Below are 23,325 nucleotides of genomic sequence, written 5' to 3' on the forward strand. Positions count from 1 at the left end.
AAAAGTTCACTTCTGGATAGCTTTCCATGTCAGCCGTCTAATATAGATTGGGAAAATTATATTGTTCCAATTGTTAACCAATTTGGAGTCAGAAACTTTGCCAGTCTCCTGTAAATCACCCAGAGGGCCACTAGTAGATTCTGTAATATTTCAGTAATAAGTGCGTATTTCTTCACTCTTGTGGGACCAGATGTATCTACCAAAATCCCCTCTTCAACATTGTGACCAAAGATACAGTAGTTTTGACCTCCCTGCCCCAGCTCGGACTCACCCTGGGGAATTGAGCTGCAGCTAATCAGCAATTTTTAAAATACAAACCCTATGTCATTAACATCATTTTACAGTTGGTAGTTAGTTTTGCTAGAGGGTTAGTCTAGGGCAGAGTACAAAATGCAAAAAGCCAAGACTGATTTCACTAATACCCTTCAAAGGACTTCACAGCCTCTCCCACTGTTAGTGTGAAGAAGCAAAATGTGGTTTTAAATGTACTTGTATCAGATTTTTGAACTGCCTATGCAAGTTAGTAAGTGGTTGTAATAATTGCACCTCTTCTTTCCTGCAGTTTTAGTGTCACCTGTTAAAAAGGGCCTAGACCTCGAAACCTAAAGGACCATCTTCTACAACATGAATATACTCAAACACTGTGTTCATCATCTGAAGCTCTCCTCCTCATCCCTCTAGCATTTGAAGGTAGGTGGACAATGACCAGGTTTTGTAGTCTGGAATGTGTGTTTCATGAAGATTTCCCCTCCTGCTCTTCTGAATTTTTAAGGTTATGCTTTGTGTTTATTTTATTGTGATTTTATATCAATATTTCTGGTTTTTAAAATTATTTTATTATAAACCACCCCGATAGTTTGGCTGAAGGGTGGCCTAAATGTATTTCAAATAAATAAAATAATGTGTTCTATTCGAAACACATTTTTATTTCCTCACTCTGTTTTCCATCATAGGGTTAAACACATTGGTCAATATCTTTTAAAGCATTTTAACCTCTCCTATATGAATGGAAACGGGGACGCAGGTGGCGCTGTGGGTTAAAGCCTCAGCGCCTAGGACTTGCCGATCGAAAGGTCAGCGGTTCGAATCCCTGCGGCGGGGTGCGCTCCCGCTGCTCGGTCCCAGCGCCTGCCAACCTAGCAGTTCGAAAGCACCTCTGGGTGCAAGTAGATAAATAGGGACCGCTTACCAGCGGGAAGGTAAACGGCGTTTCCGTGTGCGGCTCTGGCTCGCCAGAGCAGCGATGTCACACTGGCCATGTGACCCGGAAGTGTCTCCGGACAGCGCTGGCCCCTGGCCTCTTAAGTGAGATGGGCGCACAACCCCAGAGTCTGGCAAGACTGGCCCGTATGGGCAGGGGTACCTTTACCTTTTACCTATATGAATGGAAATGTTTCCTTGCACACTTAACTGGTGACAAACCTTTAAAATTTGCCAAACTATGTCAGTTAGTTTTACCCAGGCATGCTTGGAAAGGCTGATGGATACTTGAATAAACTGTAAATGTTATTTTCTTTTTCTTCTCCTACATCATTTACAGCCAATAGTGTAAGCATATGTTTGGGCTTCCCTGCAAGAGATACTGGAGGAAAGACTTTGTACTTCTCCTCCCCACAATTTCAACCTTGCAGATTTCCTGAGTCCTGGATTTCAGATATCCAATCTTAAACAAAAAACTAAAGTACCCCCTTGGTACAATCTCTGCCTGTGATAGTACAATCAAAGAGGAAGTGTTCACTTAATAATTTGAGAACATGCACCTTGCTTTCAAACAGTCAATTGCTCTTCTTTCTAATAAGCCTTTTAAAAAATTGGTTGGAATGTGTCTGTAGATAAGGTTTTCTGCTTTTGAAGTGTTCTGTTTTCCTGGAGGAGGTCTTGTTTAATCGATGAGAATTAGATAGACTATAGCCCCTTGGGGTGGCTCCATTCACTCTTCAAAGACAAGTTGCTAACAACTCAGCACTGAACTATTTTATGAAGCCATATTTCATTCTTAGCCATTTATTTAGAGAACAGCACTAATTAATTGGTGTTGAGTTGCTTTTAATTATGCCCTGCTCTTAGTAAGCTTTGGGGATCTGTTTATTGTTGGCAGTGAGGCTTGGGATGGGTAGGGGTTCAAAAAGTCTGTGTTTAGCATTTTGCTTTTCTACAGTCTTCTGGATTCATCAAATTACCAAGCTTTTTTCTTCTTCACAGAAATTAAAATAGTTCCTAGACTGAATCCACACATTCAGCAAAGGAAATGTCATAGAACTGTAGAGTTGGAAGGGACCCCGAGAGTCATCTAGTCCAACCCCCTACAATGCAGGAATCTCAACTAAAGTATCCATGACAGTTGTTGAGAGATATCTGTGTAGCCAGAGGCATTTCAATGGGGCAGTATGCATAGGACTATCTGGATACCACCTGTCAATACAAACACAGTCACAACAACTCCATTTTGGAGCAAGTGTTTTCCTCTTCCTTTGCTTACTTGGGCATTTTGGCATCCCCAGTTGTTGGAGTGTAGTACTGGGTGTTTGTGTCTGATTGTGTCTTAATTGTGCCATTCTCTTACCTGTTATGGTTCAAAGAAGGAAAGAATAATAAAATCATAGAATTGTAGAGTTGGAAGAGATCCTGAGGGTCATCAATCCAACCCCCTGAAATGCAGGAATCTCAACTACAGCATCAATTACAAATGGCCATCCAACCTGTGCTTAAAACCCCCCCAAGGAAGAAGAGTTCACCACTTTCTGAGGGAGTCTGTTACACTGTCAAACAGGTCTTACTGTCTGAAAGTTCTTCCTGATGTTTAGTCAGAATCGCCTTTCACTTGAAGCCATTGGTTCAGGTCCTACCCTCTGGAACAGGAGAAAACAAACTTGCTCCATCTTCTATGTTACAGCCCTTGAGATATTTGAAGATGGCTTCCATATCTCCTCTCAGTCTCCTCTATAGCAGGCTAAACATATCCAGCTTCCTCAACTGTTCATCGTAAGGCTTGGTTTCCAGACCCTTTGATCATCTTGGTCTCCCTCCTCTACACACATTCCAGCTTTTCAATATTCTTCTTAAATGGGAGCACCCAAAACTGGACACAATATTCCAGGTGTGGTCTGACCAAGGCAGAATAGAGTGGTACTATTACTTCCTTTGATCTGGACACTGTATTTCCGTTGATGCAGCCTAGAATAGAATTAGATTTTTTGACTGCTGCACCAGACTGTTGACTCATATTAAGCCTGTGGTCTACTAAGACTCCTAGGTTCTTTTCACATGTACTACTGGCAAGCCAGGTGTCCCCCCATCTTATATTTGTACAACTGGTTCGCTCTGTCTAAGTGTAGAACCTTACATTTGTCCCTATTGAATTTCATTTTGTTCATTTGGGTCCAGTTCTCCATTCTGTTACGGTAATCTTGAATCCTAATTCTGTCTTCTGTGGCATTACCTACCCCTCCCAGTTTGGTGTCATCTGCAGATTGGATGGGCATTCCCTCAATTTCTTCGTCCTAGTCATTTAAGAGTCAGCAATGTTCTCAAGTTCTTAAGAGTGTTGTGGAGACAGGCTGCTTTGTGTAAACCTCTGCCTTTATGTGCAAAATGTTCTTTCCCCATATTGTTATGATAATGATCTCATGGCAGTTCACAACATAAAAATACAAGATAAAAAAACACAAAACACATAATAAAAACAAAAACCAATAACACCCCCTCCCCCCTCAATAGTTTCACTTCCCCAGAGTTGTCCCTTTTGAGTTGTTTTGTCACAGTGATAATGGCAGAGTGGTTGCTGATACAGGGTGGCTTTCCCTCCCATTGATGTGAACGAGGCAATGACCTCCCTGTTATACAAAAAGTTAATAAATGTATCTTTTGGTTCCAACCAAAGGCTTTGTTGGAAACTTAACTGGAATGCCCTGTTTAAAGAAGAACTGTGCAATGGGTTATGGGCTTAAGGCTCTTTACAAGTCATTGTCAGCTCAGATGACAATGCTAAAAGTGGCCCACAGCTGGGAACTTATCCTGAGGAAGCTCTGTTTCATACAACCAGGCAATTGTCCCATGTGTTGGAGAGGATACTTGTATATAGATGTGGATAGAGGTATAAAAAACAAACAACCCATTTCATACCTATTAATGGTGGCAAGAGCAACTGTGGCAAAATTCTGTGGAAGACATTTGATTTAGACAACTTAGATTACTGGTATTCAAAAGTCTAGCAAATTGCTGTTCTAGAAAATATTTCCCACAAGCTGAAAGTGGAAAGAAGATATACGGCAGGATACTGATTCCTCCCACCCCTCAGTATGGCATGATTTTATTTTATTTAAAAATGAAGAAGTCCTTGGCCATATGTTTATTTCAAGGTGTGGATTTTGTGAGATCACCCAAACCCAATTTTTGTGGATATATGAAATTACAAGCAATTCTGGTAATTCTGGTGGATATTGATATTGGATTGTTCTGCAGGATAATTGATATAATATGCAAAAGATGGAAATTATTTGGATTCAACATTGGTAATTTAACAGCTGTCCAATAAATGATTAGTTTTTGTGCTTATTTCCTATCTGTCCTTGTAGATAAGGATTACATTTTATTGGTGAGAGAAAAAATTTAACACTCATTGATAGAGGAATCTTTTTGATAGTGGCTGGATGAGACTGAGAAAAATAATGATAAGCCAAGACTAATTTCAGCTATGTGGAGTTCATTCATGATAAAAGTATTTCTAGAAACCAATTCTTTGTTTCTGTAAGAAAAAAACCAGACCCCTAAAATTATAATCTTTGATGAAGAATGAGAGCAGACATTTCTGAGTCCATCATAAATCCCAGAGCTGATAGAATACACATTGAGAATATTACACACACACACACACACACACACACACACACTTCTGAACTTGCTGCCAGTACAATAATCTTAGAGTCAAAGAGTAATCTATCCCTAAGTGTCTTAATAATGAAAATAGTTGTCCGATAAGCATAACACTGGATGCCTAGTGCTAGAGTAAGGAATATGTTGAAAGGATTTAAATTAAATTAGTTTTTTTTTAAAAAAAGCTTATCTTGATTGACATTGTTGAATGAAGCTCTATTTTATGATTTAATGCTAACAAAAATTTGTGGAAAGAAAGGCCCTCTTTAAGGAAAAGTAGAAGAAAACAATTACCCCAGTGCAAAAAGCTATTTATTTATTTATTGTTTAGTATATTTATTTGTCACTTATACTAAAAATGACTCCAACTTACAATGTGAAAACAAACTTTAAAACCATGTATAAGAACAAGAATAAAGTAAGAATTTAAAATGCTCATCCAAAATATGTATAAAAGAGCTGAATCAATTGAACTCATCCTACTAAAAATGATGAGCAGTAGAAGAGTCTGCAAACATACCTAAGTAAAGGTAAAGGGACCCCTGATTGTTAGGTCCAGTCGCGGACGACTCTGGGGTTGCGGTGCTCATCTCGCTTTATTGGCCAAGGGAGCTGGCGTACAGCTTCTGGGTCATGTGGCCAGCATAACTAAGCTTCTTCTGGCGAACCAGAACAGCACACAGAAATGCCGTTTACCTTCCCGCTGGAGCAGTACCTATTTATCTACTTGCACTTTGACGTGCTTTTGTACTGCTACGTTGGTAGGAGCAGGGACCGAGCAACGGTAGCTCACCCCATCACAGGGATTTGAACCACCAACCTTCGCAAGCCCTAGGCTCTTTGGTTTAACCCACAGCGCCACCTGCATGCCTTAAACATACCTAAGTACCCTCCAAATTAGGACCAAGACTGGGGCTTAAAAATGTTTTTGTCTGGTGCCTAAAAGCAACAAATGATGATGCCAGGTGCTCTCTTTGGGGAGAGCATTCCACAAATGAGGAGCCACCATTGAGGCAGCTCTCCCCCCAAACCCCCCATTCAATATCATACTTATAAAGGGACTCCATTTATAAAGAGATTCCAGTGGGGATCGACTGATGGATTCACACAAGTATTATAACTGCATGAGGACATGAATGCATGTAGGGAAGGTGTGGAATCTACAGCTGATATGCCCTCATTTCCCTGACACACTCATGATCCCCATTTTGAATGCTTAGAAGCAGCAAGGGTTACTTCCATGAGATCTGTTGAGCACCTTTCTAAGACAATTCTAAAAGGTAAAAAATGGACATTTTCTGACTAGTGGTCATAAGGTAAGGTTACCAGATTTCCCCCCCAATGAATCCGGTGACACTTTTCAACTACAATGGATTTTGTATGGGACTGATTTGTAAATCTAGGGACTGTCCCCGGGAAACAGGGATGTCTGGTAACCTTATCATAATGTGTTATGCAAAATCCCCCTTGTTACAGTAGCCAGCACTTAAAGTAGCATGCAAGCCAAGGCTCCAGGCGGCATACATGGTTCTTCCCCTCCTCATTTAATCCCTGCAACAAACCTGTGAGGTAGATTTGGCTGAGAGACAGTGACTGGCCCAAGGTAACACAGTGTGCTTCATGGCTGAGTGGGGACTGGAACCCTGGTCTCCCAGGTCCTAATGTGGCTATACCACACTGGCTCTCATAATGGAATGCATGGGTGTGGGACATCCATATCCACATGTTTGAACCAGCCTCAGCCTGTGGGAGCAGAAAAGTAGGATTTTCCTGCTCTACATCCTTTAACAATCCTTTGCCTTAGAGGGGCTGGGACCCAGTGGCAACTTTGAAAATATTTGTGCTGAAAGAATGCACATATTGTATATGGAAGAGGTAATAAATTCACCTGGAAACATTGTATCATATCTGCCAGGAGAAGGCTGTTGTTTTCATGCCCTGCTTGTGAACTTCCAAGAGGTATTGACTGTACACTGTTGGAAGCAGAATACTGGACAACAGGGACTTTTGGTCTGATATAACAGGGCTCTTACATTATTCTACTGAGATTAGTATAATATAGTTTATTGTCCCCACAATATACTTTCATTCAGATTTTGGATGCCAGTAAAGAACTGAACAATTAATCCACACCCTTCGAGCCTTTTATTGGGAACTGTGGTTCCAGTCCAGCCAGTTATAAAAATCTGTTATTCTGCCAGAGCATATTCTAGCTTGGTGTATTTCAGAAAGACTATTGTAGAGCTGGACAAGGTGCAGAAAAGGGCAACCAAAATGATCGATGAAATATAACATTGGGTTCATTAAAGCTTTCTTTTAAATGCAAATGTAGGAGGATGTAATAGTGTATAAAATGATTCATAGTCTGGAGAAAATGGACGGAGTGACTTTTTATTTTCCTCTTTTAATACTTGAAACTTGGATCATTTAGTTGGGAGATTCATGGCAGAAATTCTTCATACAGTGCATAGTTAACTCATGGAATTAATTGCCACAAGATGTGATTAAGGCTGGCAACTTGAATGGCTATCAATGGCTGTTAGTGACAATGGCTGTATACTACATCCAGGGAAGAACAGCAGGAGAGGGCTATTGTGCTCATGTCCTGCTTGACAGCTTCCCAGAGGTATGTGATTGGCCACTGTGGGAAACAGTATGCTGGCCTAGTTGGGCCTTTGGTCTGGTCCATCAGGTTTGTTTTTACATTCAATTCCTTAATTACACTATTTAAAAAGGGGAAGCTACTGGACTTCAGCTGCCATAAGCCACAGCCAGTATTGTCAATGATGATGGGCACTGTAGTCCAACGACATCTGGAGGGGACCATGTGGCCTAGGTCTGCTACAAACATTGCTTCACGATGCATTTTGTTTTCACTTACTCCTATTCTATCATTGCACTGGAGTCTGCTTTTTAACCCAGCAGGTGACCCTTGATTGCTGCTATGAGTAATTCAAGCCCATCTTTTCTTAATTTATGCCTTAACTGGGGAAAAGAAGCCATAGTAAAAATACAGCTGCTCCCTCTTCTGACCATAATAAGAGGAAATGGCCAAGTCAAATAACAGCTGTCCCCTCCCCAGCATTACAGTTATGAAGGAAACTACTGCCCTTATATTTTCGCTTAGCTTGAAATTGTATTGGTGTTTCTTCCCTTTGCCACAGCACAACTCCTGTGCAGCAAAAAGTGAAGCAAAGCAGGGAGGAGAATCTGCTAAGGAGAACTTAGGGTGATAGGGTGGGCATATGGGGACTCTTATCAGACCAGGGCTCTTTCATCCCCCACTTTAATACCACTTTTCTGCATTACTGTATTCAAGGTGGTTTACAAACCCATAGAAATGGCAAAATATAGGACAAAAATCACACTGCCACCCTATAACAAAAACAAAACAAGAATCCATATCACCTAAGATATTGCAATTATTGTGCAAGATAATAAAATGTCAGCACACAATCAAACAAAATCACCTCCATCAGTTACAAATCAATAATTAAAAAGTGACCAAACAATATCTGCAAAAATATAACAGATGAAATGCCACAGATCATGAAGAAAGAATAAGTGAGCAGCTGGGTTAAAACTTTCCTTCCCTGTCCTGTGGAACACTGTCCACCCACAGTTGGGCATTCATGCCTCTTGCCATGACCTTGACCATGACCCAAGGACCTTGCCCTGTGCAGCAGAGGGTTCTGAAGATGAAGTTTAGACTATTTCCTCCAGGAAGAACCACCAGTGCTTATTCAGGACTCTCCTGGCTAGAGAATACAGCCCCTGCCACTATCCTATGACACTGGTGCAGTACTGCTGTCTCCCAAGTCTTGCAGAAATCAAAGACTACAAAGTAAGGGGAGCACCCTTTAACCAGCTGGTCAACTCCTCTACACTCCAGATCTGGTCAGTTACATAAATGCTTCTGTTGATTAGCCCTCTGCAGAGACTGCCTTTTGGTGGCTGTCCTGCAGGACACATTGGAGCTGTCCAAGGTCCTGTATGTGCTCTGCTTGACTCCTAACATGGACACTTCCTGCTTTCCCCGTGAGCCTAAAGCAGGGGTCGGCAAACTTTTTCAGCAGGGGGCTGGTCCACTGTTCCTCAGACCTTGTGGGGGCCCGGGCTATATTATGAAAAAAAATAAATGAACGAATTCCTATGCCCCACAAATAACCCAGAGATGCATTTTAAATAAAAGAACACATTCTACTCATGTAAAAACGCCAGGCAGGCACCACAAATAATCCAGAGATGCATTTTAAATAAAAGGACACATTTTACTCATGTAAGAACACGCTGATTCCTGGACTGTCCGTGGGCTGGATTTAGAAGGTGATTGGGCCAGATCCGGCCCCCAGGCCTTAGTTTGCCTACTCATGGCCTAAAGTGTCTCCAGAACTTTTGAGTTGACACTGCAGATCATTTGCTTTCATGCCAGGGGCAAGCAGCTCCAGAATAAATATAATATTTGCAGGGTGGGAGAAGAAGTCAGATGAGCTCAGCTTCATGCCTACAAATATTTCTATTTCTCCGCTCCCTGAGCAACCTTCTGGCATGGAAAACTACCTTGTACCAGACCAGACAATTTATCCATTTAGTGAAGTATCTTCTCTAGTTGGTAGTGGTTCCCCCATGCTTAGCGGAGGAGACTGAGAGGTTATAATGATAGCTAGCTTCAAATATCTCAAGGGCTGTCACATGGAGGATGGAGCAAGCTTTTCTCCTGCTTTGGGTCAGAATCAAACCAACACCCTTAATTGAACAAACAAGGTTCTGACTAAACATCAGGAAGAACCTTCTGATAGTAAGAGCTGTTCAACAGTGTTGTGGTCATCATTGGAGGCTTTTAAGCAGAGCTTGAATGGCCATCTGTCATGGATACTTTAGTTGAGATTCCTGCATTGCAGGGGTTGGACTTGATGACCCTTGGGGTACCTTCCAACTCTATGATTCTGTCACTATCATATTGCTGCCTTTTTCTCTCATCTAGTTGCAGAGCAGGCTGCTGCCTCTTTGCTGGTTATATTTCAACTGACCCAAACCATTTCTTTCCAGCTCCTTCTCCAGCAGTTGGGTTGTAGCTGGTGGCCACTTGACATAAACATTAATCAGTGCTGAAATGTAGCTAACAAAGGGATGGTAGCTCAGTGGTAGAGCATGTGCTTTGCATGCAAAAGGTCCCAGGTTCAGTCTCCGGCCTCTCCCGTTTGAAGGATCAGGTGGCATAAAATACCTTTCTCCTCTTGTTACCCTGGAGGCTCTGCCAGCTGATGTAGACAGTACTGGACTAAATAGACAATTAGTCTAAGCTGGTATAAGGCTGTTTTATAGGCACAGGTAACTCACAATGTACACACATCTAACTTGCACACATTCATATTTATGTGCTTGGCATTTAATTAAAAAAAAAAAGAGGTGGAAAGAGGGCAGGCTTTCTGGAAAAAAGACTTTGTCAATCCCACTCGCTATTAAACCCAATGCATTTTGACTATATGTGATGTTGGCTTTATGCACTATAAAACCCTGGAATGTAACCCCCTGATGTCCTGAGCACACCCAGCCAAGGAGGACAAACGGCCGATAGTTTTATTCTTTCTTGCAAAAAGCATGCACTTCTAAGGTCCTAAGGTGCATAGAATACACATGCACACATGCTTCTGGTGATGATATAGCTGGCATTAACTTTCCTAGGCTTGTTCCCCGGCTGAACAGTTGGAGCAACAGTGGGATCCCACCCCACCTGTGCTTAGGTACACTTATCTGATGGAGTGCATGCAACCAACCAACCAACCAACCAACCAACCAACCAGAGACTTCTCCTACATGGAGGTTGCCACTGTGCTTGCCTCTTCAAGCCGTCCTGGTCCTAGGAGACAGTGGTACAGAGGATGGCAGGGATGTGACTGTTGGAAGAACACCCGGGAAGGCCATCACCTTCCCAAGACACCAGGGCGTCTCTGCGGTCTCACCCTCTGGCTGTAAATCTTTCTCAGACCAGAGAGACTGGTGATAAGTGACCCCTCCCTCCTGAGAGGAGCACGCTCGTCTTCTAGAATCTCATAGCAGAAGAGTCAATCAGTAGCTCTAAAACTACTTTATTAACAGTCTATATACAGTCTATATAAAATGTGGTCTTGACTATGCTACCACTCAGTGGATTTGTAACTGGCTGACTGACCGAACCCAAAGGGTGCTCATCAATGGTTTCTCTTCATCCTGGAGAAGAGTGACTAGTGGGGTGCCACAGGGTTCTGTCTTGGGCCCGGTCTTATTCAACATCTTTATCAACTACTTGGATGATGGACTCAAGGGCATCCTGATCAAATTTGCAGATGACACCAAACTGGGAGGGGTGGCTAACACCCCAGAGGACAGGATCACACTTCAAAACGACCTTGACAGATTAGAGAACTGGGCCAAAACAAACAAGATGAACTTTAACAGGGAGAAATGTAAAGTATTGCACTTGGGCAAAAAAGATGAGAGGCACAAATACAAGAATACCTGGCTTGAGAGCAGTACATGTGAAAAGGATCTAGGAGTCCTGGTTGACCACAAACTTGACATGAGCCAACAGTGTGACGCGGCAGCTAAAAAAGCCAATGCAATTCTGGGCTGCATCAATAGGAGTATAGCATCTAGATCAAGGGAAGTAATAGTGCCACTGTATTCTGCTTTGGTCAGACCTCACCTGGAGTACTGTGTCCAGTTCTGGGCACCACAGTTCAAGAAGGACACTGACAAACTGGAACGTGTCCAGAGGAGGGCAACCAAAATGGTCAAAGGCCTGGAAACAATGCCTTATGAGGAACGGCTAAGGGAGCTGGGCATGTTTAGCCTGGAGAAGAGGAGATTAAGGGGTGATATGATAGCCATGTTCAAATATATAAAAGGATGTCACATAGAGGAGGGAGAAAGGTTGTTTTCTGCTGCTCCAGAGAAGCGTACACGGAGCAATGGATCCAAACTACAAGAAAGAAGATTCCACCTAAACATTAGGAAGAACCTCCTGACAGTAAGAGCTGTTCGACAGTGGAATTTGCTGCCAAGGAGTGTGGTGGAGTCTCCTTCTTTGGAGGTCTTTAAGCAGAGGCTTGACAACCATATGTCAGGAGTTCTCTGATGGTGTTTCCTGCTTGGCAGGGGGTTGGACTCAATGGCCCTTGTGGTCTCTTCCAACTCTATGATTCTATGAATCCATCAGCATGTCTGTGCTCTCTCAGCACCAGTACAGAACAGCATCTTACACAGAAGTGAAACTAACTTGCAACAGTGCTAAGACTTCCTGTCTCACGCTCTCTCAGACACTCATATGATATAAACAACATAGTGCTACTTGCTGAGCAGCACAGGTAGATAAAAATCCTAACATTGACCAGCCTTCCCCTCACCTGAACAGCCTCTTCCTCAGCTTCTAACACATCCTGCTCCACCTCCCCTATGTCAGATTGCTCAGACTCTTCCCCTTCCTCCAGCCTAGCTCCTTCCTTGTGCTGGCACAAAACCCTGTAAATCACTGGCCTCTCTGCTTCCACCACACACTTGTCAGAGCCCTGCCAGTCCTTCACACCTTGTAAGTTGAGAGTTGCCTGTAATGCTCATTGAAGCAAGCAACTTGTCACTAGCTTCCATTAAAGAAGCATCTTTAGCTATTAAACTAACCAATAACTTAGAGAAAGGGGCACCTCACTTTGCAGAGCCATAACAGTATAGAGGATAGATAAACATGGGGAAACTATTTAGAATGTTGAGCAAGGCAGACCATTGGTTTGATCCAACATAGGCTTTTCATGCATGAGGGATGGGGAGCCTATGGCTCCCCAGATGTTGCTAGAGTCCATCATTCCTGACCACTGACCCTGCTGAATAGGACTGATAGAATCATAGAACTGTAGAGTTGGAAGCGATCCCAAGGGTCATCTAGTCCAACCCCCTACAATGCAGGATTCTCAACTAAAGCATGCACTGCAGATGTCCATCTGACTTCTGCTTAGAAACCTCCAATGAAGGAGACTCCACCACCTTCCGATGGAGTCTGTTCCACTGTCAGACAGCTTTTATCCTCAGAGTTCTTCCTGATGTTTAATCAAAATCTTCTTTCTTGTAACCATTGCTCTGGGTCTTACCCTCTGGGACAGGAGAAAACAAGCTTGCTCTTTCTATCATATCTTGTCTCAGTCTCCTCTTTTCCAGGCTAAACATATCCAGCTCCCTCAACTGTTCCTCATAAGGCTTGGTTTCCAGACCCTTGATTATCTTGGTCACCGTCCTCTGCACACATTCCTGCTTGTCAATATCCTTCTTAAATGGTGGCACCCAGAAATGGACACAGTACTTCAGGTGTGGACTGTTGAAGGCAGAATAGAGCAGTTGGAGAATAGGAGTTGGAGTATGAAGAATTTTGCCTAGTCCTGGTCCTTACTTAAAGGAAGTTACTTTACCTTGCCACTTGCAAAAACCAAGAAACATTGAGGCCACCTGATTTACTGGTACAACATTTGCACTATCTGACGCCGCTGTTTTGTTGCATATTCATTCTGATTTGTTTGCACAGATTATTTTCCGATCTTGCTATTATTCCACACTTTCCAGTACATTTCTCCATCACCTTCCTCATCACACAATTTAGATTTGCAACACTGCTAAATCCACTTTAATTGCACAACCTAAATTAGTTGGTATGTGACTGAATCATTACCACAAAATAGTGACATTTTATAAGCAGCAATTTTGAAAGGCGCTCTCCCCCCCCCAAAAAAAAATTACTTACATTTAAACACCTACTTTTGAAAATGTGTGGTCAGATAAATTATGGTGCCATACATTCAGAACAATGAGAGGTGCAGTGTCTATCATGGCAATGCTAAAACAGAATTTCTTGCTGGGAAATGCAAAAAGCTCACTAAGTCAGAGTCACCGTCACCATGAACAGATGAAAATGAGGTGCTTCCTGTAGAAGTCTCTTTTTAATTTCTATAATGGGCATATCCAACTGAGGCCCTTCGTCCGGGCTCTTGTTATTTACATTTCAGAATTTGATTAGGTGCACTGGAGAAGGGGTTAGCATAAGAAGCAGTGGAAGTTGGAAGGTGTAACGAGAGGGCAACTAATAAAACAGTGGATTAAAGGCCAGTTCTTGGATGCTTTTCGGTATTGCATCAGCCAAGGATCTGACTGTAAAATACTTGCTCAAGAAAACTTGTTTGTTGAATACTGGACCAGTCTACACAAACAGCACATTAAATGGAAAATCTGGACCATATAACTTCAGACTGCAAGTGGTAGGGTTGCATGTTTGAACACTCCTACATGGGAAAGGGAGGAAAACTCATCTGTACACAGAAAATTAACAGCATGCAATGAATATGTGTCAGAAGGAAGCCAGATTCTGCTTCCAATCTCCACTTGTTCATTTGAAGGTCTGCATAAAGCTAACATGAATCCCATTATTTCCACACTTTTCCAATAACTACCCCCTCTGGGGGAAGGACTGTAGCTCAGTAGTAGAGCATTTTCTTTGCATGCAGGAGGCTGCAGGTTCTATCCCTTGGATCTCCAAGAAGGGCTGGGAAAGACTGTTGTCTGAAACCCTGTAGAACTACTGCCACTCAATGTGGATAATATCTACCTGTCAAAGCCCCTTGTGCAATGCTTCACAGGTGCCTGACAGCCACCTGGTTGTCAGGTGTTTCAGAACTACCAAGTGTAAGGTGCTTTGCTAGCCCTGTGCACACCAGTGCTGAGCATAGGGCCAACAAGCTGCTTTCTGCAGTTCTGTCTGTGTGACCACACAGTCAGTCCAGGAGACTTCAAGTCATTAGCGATCAGCTGATAAGAAGTGACTTCAGCACTGATTTCTGCAGGGTTTGTGCAATTGAGTTCTCCATGGGGGAACTCAGTTGCACAGCTAATTGAACAGGCTTTCTGCAGCAATTGGCTGCGCAGTTGAATTCCCTTTAGGGATCTTGGTCTCACAACTGATCCAGTTGCCTAGGTATCTGCCGTATAGTTGACATCATATGTAACAAGTGGGTTTGGGGAAAACAGTCTCCTTGCAGGACAAATTGGGACCTATGCTGGGCCAAACTTGGCCCATGGTCCAGAGGTATCTTGTAATCTATTGTCCACCATCTGCAGTTTTGATAACTTCTTATACTAAAAATAATTAACATTTAAAAAAGAGAAGTTTCCAAATTAAGCAAGGATACATTTTTAACATTGATTTTAAAGATGTTTTCTTGATGAATTGAATTGGTTAATTTGGGGGTTCCTAATTTCTTAAGGGCCAGGGATACATTTCAAAATCTAATATATTGTGGGCACCACAAAATATCCATTTTACAGAGGGAAAATTGCTGATACTCATAAATCCCTTACAAAAATAAATAAAAACAGACAACAAAGCAAGCAACACACTCTGAAAACAGGCAGCCACCCCTAACAATAAAGCCACCCCCTAATTCTTTAAAAAATAAGTTGGGATAGGGTCTTGTCAGCCACTGGGAGTGTGTCTGAGTGTTGTTGTGCCCATAGGCACTATTTTGGGTACCCCAGAATTAACTGATTGATTAAAGGTTGCAGCTCTAGGGGGAAAAAGAAAAGAAATATACTGAGTTTCTGTTTCTCTGAGAGTAATAAAGAGAGGAGGGAAGAGAGCAGAGTGGGGTGGACTGAAAATATGTCAACTCCTTGACTGGATCCTGCCCTTTTATTCCGAGTAGTTACACTGTCAAGAAGGTATTTTGCTGAATTGCCTCTTTCTGCAGGAACACCACGCAACAGTTACTTCTGAGTGGCTTTATAGGGGATTTTCACCCACACCTTATAATAAACCGAGCGTGCAGATAACATATCTTTTTGTGCTTTAAAGTGCTTGGATGATAACTGTGAAAAATTATCTCATGAAGGTTACCAAGCGGTACCTGTGGCCATTTTCTCATGACCCCTGTGAGATAAAGTTTACTGCCTTAGATCATGATGCATTGTCAAATAACAGGTTTAGCTTGTCTGGCCAACAAGAAGTAATTGAGGAGTGTTATAGCTTTACAATCCTTGTTCCAAGGAATTGGGAGCATCTGAGCTGTTAGACCTGAACAAAATAGGTCAACGCTGAGAGAATAAAGTTTTCTCTATTTGTTCCCCTTTTCTTTTACTCCCAAGTTATTTCCTTTCATGTGTGAAACTATTTCATGATGATCCTTGAAAATCTTACAGAAAAACCTTGAATGTTTCTCTCTCTCTCTCAAAAGACCATTAAAAAATGAATTACCATGCCTGTATTATTAATGTTCCCATTTTCCTACATTTACAGATGTTCTGTGAGAGCCCTCTCACACACTTACACATACACAAAAATAAACCATAGATTGCATCTTCTGACTTGTTAAAATGATGGCTGGTGACTGATAACACTCTCTTCTGGAGTTTTATACCACAACCAAGCAAACCTGATGAGGAATGTTTGGTTTCTCATGGGTAAACCCCACAATTTGCCCCCAGTGATAGAGCATCTGCTTTGTCATGCAGTGTTATGCAGGTTCAATCCCTGGCATCTCCAGGAAGGGCTGGGAATATTCCTAACTGAAACCCTAGAGATGTTTTGAGTTAGACATACAAATGTTCTTTGGGTGGATAGTTTCATTATAACATTTTGTGGTCCTGGACTTATTTGTATCAGGAGTAAGGAGTTTATTATGCTTCCAGTTGCTGCTCTGTTGCTGTTTGGTAGCCAATGAAAGTCACACTGCACCAGTGGACTGGAGTGTTGCCACTATCATCCTGGCTGCAAGAGACAGTGCTACAGTTCATCCACTGGTGAATCCATTTTTGTGTGAACACTGCTTGGACAACTAAAAAAAAATATGCTTCCTGCAGAGTTCTTCCGATCCTCACCCTCTAATCTGGCTTGTGCAAAACCTGTCTGTCTTTAATCTATAATCACACTTATAGGTTGAGAAGCAATGATTTAAGAGATCTCATATTAGGGGTGCAGCCAATATGTGGGGGGAGCTTATATTTGGATCAATATGGTGTATAGCAAATATCAGGCAGGCAGAGCCTAGAAGCAGTTTGCAGGTGGAGCCTGGAGATTTTAGGCAAGTCTGTAAGCCTGTCAGGGAAAAAGACAGGGTATAAATAAATATATAATGTCTAGAGGCTTTGTCAGGTTAGAAATGAAGCTCAGCTCTCTGTTCATCTTAGGCACAGATGGGGAACGTTAGCCCTCCACATGTCATAGGACTCCAGCTCCCATCTACCCCAGGCAGAATGGCTAATGGTCAGGATGAAGGGAGTTGTAGTCCAACAACACCATGGATTCCCAACCCTGCTCTAAGGTTTAGGGCTAGCTTGCCTCAATCCCCCCTCCCCATCCTTGTACAGTGGTACCTCAGGTTACATATGCTTCAGGTTACATACTCCGCTAACCCAGAAATCATTCTTCAGGTTAAGAACTTCAGGATAAGAACAGAAATCGAGTTCCGGCAGCGCGGCAGCAGCAGGAGGCCCCATTAGCTAAAGTGGTGCTTCAGGTTAAGAACAGTTTCAGCTTAAGAACGGACCTCCAGAATGAATTAAGTACTTAACCCAAGGTACCACTGTACCTTGCTTTTGGGGCAGCTAGCCCCAAAGGGGGAAGCAAGCAAACACAGAAAAGAAATTGCCCATCTCTTTGAAGAATTAATGTGTACCTCTATTGTACAAATTGTTCATGATTGCTGTAACTATTTTCTTGCAGCTACTCAGCTATGATTCCAGCATCATTTTCTTTCTTTTCCATTGTGTTAAGGGTTGGGTTATTTAAACTTACCATCAAACAGAATCAGAATCAAAGTGAGCTAATTTTTCTGAAATACAAATCATTTTAAGGCTATTGAACGAAATATAGAGACAGTTCATTAAATCATTAAAACTGCCTGCAATAATCCTCACAAAGTCATTATAGTAGTATTCCCTAGCCGGAGAGGTAGGTTTGCCTTAAGCACAGTTTAATCAAATTAGATAGCAGGCCTATGTCATGGGGTTTCTCCTATTGATATTCATTAAAAATACATGATTTATCACTAATCTATGTAAGGTATATCCTGATTCTGCCAAATTAATTTTGTAAGTGTTGGGGCAGGGAATGGGGGAATAGGTAAGGAAAACATTATAGTCTATTGTTATAGTGCTGATTTAAAATGGAGGCACGATCACATTTACATTTTGCAGACTGTATCATTTTACAACATTTTGGCACTTGCTTGCTTTCCTTCCCTTTCTCATTTTAGTTAAGCCCTTGCACTACCAGCTACTATATCCTTTGGGTCAGTGGTGGCCAAACTCGGCCCTCCAGATGTTTTGAGACTACAACTCCCATCATCCCTAGTGGTCAGGGGTGGTGGGAATTGTAGTCCCAAAACATCTGGAGGGCCGAGTTTGGCCACCACTGTTTTAGGTCACCCCCCCCCCCAAACTTTCAATTTACAGCGATCCCTTTCTGCACTGACTTACCTGCTGGAGCTGGTTTCAGATAAGGAAAAAACCTCTGTGTGGCACCACCAGTCCATGCAGACGATATTGGGTGAGGTGGACAAATTACCTGACCTGGTTTAAGACAGCTTCATATGTTCATATGCTTCCCATGCTCTCAATTTTTAGTGACCAGGTTTTTTGGGGCCTCCCCATTGCCTGATGAAAATGGAAAGTGTCCTTGCACATACCCATTGCTCACCTCTTCTCTCTAGCTTATCCACTTTGATCCCCACATGATGCACTCTAATGAGTGCATTGGCTTTGGCTCACAAATGCTTATGCCACAACAATAAACTTTTAGTTTTCAAGGTGCCACAAGAGTGTGGTGTGAAAATTGTGCACTCCTGACTAGTAGATGTATACAGAAGTTAGCAAATCATCTGGGAAACATTTTTTCCCATGCAGAAGACTTGAAAATTGCTGGGGGGGGGGTCTCACCAAACCACATAGTACATCTTTGTTAGAATCATACAATAAAATTGTGGAGTTGAAAGGGACCCTGAGCATCATATAGTCCAACCCCTGTCATGCAGGAATCTCAAAACGTATTGATAACCCATTAGTAGACTGTACCTGTTCTGTAAAGTAGACCTGCAGCTTACAAAGGGGTTCTGAGGATAGTATATAAAGCTAAAATCGCATATTATGAAAACCACAATAGGACCTAGACTAGAGCATTGTTAGTTTGTTCAATATTGCAGTCCTGGTCAAAATACCCTTGATCTCTGCTGACAAAAAAAACAAAACACAATCAAACACAGGGTTATGTCCTCATATTTTTGATGGTTCCTCAAGCTTTCTGTGGACCATTTGAATGTTTCTCATGAACCAACAGTGGTTGGCAGACCACAGTTTGAAAACCTCTATATCTACCAGTCATTAGACATCCACACTACTGTGCCACCTGCTTCTGTCCACAAGTCTCTCCTGCTGGATCATAACATTGAAAGGACTTCAAAGGTAATCTGACACAACTTGCCACCCACAACTACAACATTCCTGATTGGTGGTTGTCTAGCCTTTGCTTAAAAACTTCTAATGTAGGTGAGTCCACCTTGTGAGTTACTCTGTTCCACTGTTAAGCAGGGTGTGGCTGTTTAAGAAAGGAAACTATCTTCCAGATGTGAAAAATATTTTAAAACATGCATTCCCTCTCTTACAACTATTCTTTCCCCCCTTTCATTCCTGTAGTGGTGAAATTAGCTCATTATTAGTGAAATTTGTTGGTCTGTGCCCATGTTAATGTCAGAGGGTGGGTGAGGGTGGGAAGCGATTGGAATATTTAGTTCAGACCAAGGTCTCATGATATGAGGAGCTTTTTTATTAAATCTGAAAAATTTAATAAGAGGCTTTTCATACCAGAGCTTAGACCATCAGAAAGCTTGATCTCTGCAGGCTGCCATCTTGTGTTGCAGAATTGAAGGTGTTTCCTTCCCACACATGCACACACACTTCAAGGGCCAAATCTGCTGCTAGTGTCATTGCAGTGACCTCTGTAGATTTAACAACACTGGGGAAAAGTTCAACAGAATTATATGAGCAAACCAGCTTTATAGCTTCAGCCCCCCACAGTTGGAAAAATAATTTCATACATGCAAACAGATGGCATCCTGATGCTTGCTAAGCAGCAAAAAGATATTATGGCAGGGATGTGAAATACTGCACTAAAATTTGTAAGATTCTTAGTGAAACATTTCTCACACTTTTCTTTCTCACTCCCCCCCACCCCTGGCCAGGTTCAGATTAATGTTGCATTTGCAAATGTGTTTTTACAACTTCATTTGGAAAAGAAAAAAGGCATTGACTATTTCTATAGGCACACCTCGAAATCCAAGCTGGAAAAGTCTACAAATGTTTTCTGCTTTTCTCCTGCCCTGTACGTACACAATGAATAAAAATAATATTCACCTTGGATGCAGACAATTTATGTTAATTCACTCCAGCACAGTGGATGCCTGGTTTTCCATTGTAGTGCCATAGGAAGCTGCCTCATAACAGGTCAAACTACAGTATTTGTTCATCTAACTCAGTTCATCTAGCTAAGCCTCTCTCCAGGGTTTTAGCCAAAGATGCCTGGGATGAAATCTGCAACTTTCTGCATACAAAGCTTATGTTCTACCACTGAGCTATGGCACATCCCAGGAACTTTTTCTATATCATCATTTCCTGACGTATCCCAGCCACACATCCGTACAGAGTAGGGCACAAGGCTACCCCACCTTTCCCTAGGTTTCTAATTTGGGATAGCTGATCTTCTGCCTTGCAAGAGTGCCTGTTCTTCACCTCTATGGCTTCTCTGCTTGTACATTTCATACATGCCATAAGTCTGGAAAACCAGACTTGCAAAACACATCTCACTGTTTGAGGAAATGACAGTGGGCATCCATCCACAGGCAGCTTAACATACTTAGATAACTGTCCAAAGGCATTCATTACAACTGCTGCTGACTTTTTAAACAAAATACCACAATATTTCATTTTCTTTTCACAAATAGGAAATTAATTGCATACTCTTGCAGCTAGAGCAGATATAATTCGTTATGTATTGTTAAGGTTGTCTGTGATAAATTTATCAAGCTTGCATGAAAACTACACTGAAATCACAATGGATCCATCTTAATTAAGGCTCTTTAAGTGACAGATACACCTGTCCTGAAATCAGGATGGAGGTGAGTAGTTGGGGAGGAGGAAAATAACAGTGCATTCCAAAAATGTAGCTGTTCTTTAAAAGAAAAGAAAACCTCTTTGAGTACATTGCAAGTACACGGCAAATGGCAACACTGAAATTCATGATGCTGGCTTACTCATGTTCATTAATTTCAGTGGGTTTACGCGGAGTAAACCTTAGTTGAATACCATTCATAATTAACAATAAATGTACAACCTTCATAACCCATACATCATAAAATGGTAGAATTCTAGACAGATGGCTGTAGGCTTTCGTAATATACAAAGTGTTTCTGCATTACAATTCCAGCTGGATATAACAGATTAATTTGTATATCCCAATAGGATCAATTTAAGAATTGTTATCTATTTTACCTTAGCAGTTTCAAAACTTAAATGTATATTGGTGCAAATAATTCTCCATTAATATTTTACTCTTTTTTATTTTAGTTTCCCTAGAGCTGGTTGCTTTAGCGATATAATAGGAATGCAATCAATCATTAATGCATTTTTTTCATTCATTCAGTTTACAGACTCTTCAATGGAATAGCTCTCTGAGAGATTTACAGGCTAAAAAAAATTATCAGATCCAGTATTTAAAATACAACTAGTCAAGAATATGAAGTAGCATTTCTCCAGCTTAAAATTATTAGTAAATACATACTAGCTTTCCTCCCATTGAAAATAGTACATGTGTCCCCCAAATCAGATTGGAACCATAGTGGGGGAAAGGGTTAAAGCCCCCTCTCTCCATGCCATTCCCAGGACTGAGTTGCATTAGTAAATAAACAAAACACATTATAAAAGCATTCTTCTTCTTTGGAGATCACTCCTAGCCAAGTAAGATTATCTTCCATAAACACGGTTTTAACAATGAGTCCGTAAGAGACTGTGGAGGCCAATTCTGGATCCACACATCCTTCCATAGTGGGGACATTGGTTTCTGGGCAGGAGTTTATCACGGTGTGGATTTGCCAAGTGTGCCTTCCTCTTAGCACATTTCTCCCTTGCGTCCTGAGTTTGAGTGTCTTCAAAGCCCATGACACCTTTGTTCTCCAACTGGAGCGCTCGCAGGCCAGTGTTTCCCAGTTGTCAGTGTTTATATTACATTTTTAAAGATTTGCCTTGAGACAGTCTTTAAACCTCTTTTGTTCACCACACCAGCATTACGCTTTCCATTTTTAAGTTCGGAATAGAGTAGTTGCTTTGGAAGATGATCATCAGGCATCCGCACAACATGACCAGTCCAACAAAGTTGATGTCGAAGAATCATTGCTTCAACACTGGTGATCTTTGTTTCTTCCAGTACACTGATATTAGTTCGCCTGTCTTCCCAAGTGATGTGTAAATTTTTTCGGAGACACCGTTGATAGAATCTTTCAAGGAGTTGGAGATGGCGTTTATAAGTGGTCCATGTTTCACAAGCATACAGTAAAGTTGGTAGTACAATAGCTTTGTAAACAATCATTTTGATTTCCCTGCGAATTTCCCGGTCCTCAAACACTCTGCACTTCAATCAGGAGAAAGCTGCACTCAAAGAGCTCAGACGATGCTGGATTTGGCACCAGTGTTGCCCTTGTGGAAAGATAACTGCCTAGGTAGGAGAAATGTTCAACATTTTCCAACGTTACGCCATTGAGTTGGATTTTGGTGCTACAGAGGGGTTATTTTGTACTTGATGGTGCAGCACTTTGGTTTTTTGGATGTTGAGTGATGGGCCAAGCTTTTCGTAAGCTTCTGCAAAGATATTTAGGATGGTTTGGAGGTCATCCTCTGAGTGTGCGCACACTACGTTGTCATCAGCATACTGAAGCTCTATGACGGAAGTTACGGTAACCTTACTCTTTGCTTTCAGCCTGCTCAGATTGAAGAGCTTTCCATCTGTTCGATATATGATTTCTACTCCGGTGGGGAGTTTTCCTTCGACAAAGTGTAGGATCATGGCAATGAAAATAATGAATAGAGTTGGGGCAATAACACAACCTTGTTTAACACCTGATCCCACTATGGATGGTTCACTTTGAGGCCCATTGTTATCTGAGATTGTTGCTGTCATATTATCATGGAGGAGCAGAATGATGTTTACAAATTTATCTGGGCAGCCAATTTTCAGAAGGACAGTCCACAGGGCATTACGATTTACAGTGTTGAAAGCCTTAGTCAGGTCAATAAATGCCATATTCAGGGGTTGGTTTTGCTCTCTGCATTTTTCTTGAAGCTGTCAAGCAGTGAAAATCATGTCCACTGTCCCCCTAGAAGGCCAAAAACCATTTTGGAATT

At 41.8% G+C, this 23,325-nt stretch overlaps 1 protein-coding gene across 1 annotated transcript in view; it reads left to right on the forward strand.

The window, feature by feature from the left end:
- The first annotated feature begins 554 nt into the window (after positions 1-554).
- BCL11A (BCL11 transcription factor A) overlaps positions 555-23,325 on the forward strand; it is a 249,058-nt gene continuing 226,287 nt past the window's right edge. Inside the window, exon 1 of the mRNA XM_081903918.1 lies at positions 555-690. The gene's annotated coding sequence lies outside the window, so the exon portion shown is untranslated. The remainder of the gene's footprint in view (positions 691-23,325) is intronic.

Source organism: Podarcis melisellensis (assembly GCF_964234715.1).
Source record: "Podarcis melisellensis genome assembly, chromosome: 3".
Classification (NCBI taxonomy): Eukaryota; Metazoa; Chordata; class Lepidosauria; order Squamata; family Lacertidae; genus Podarcis; species Podarcis melisellensis.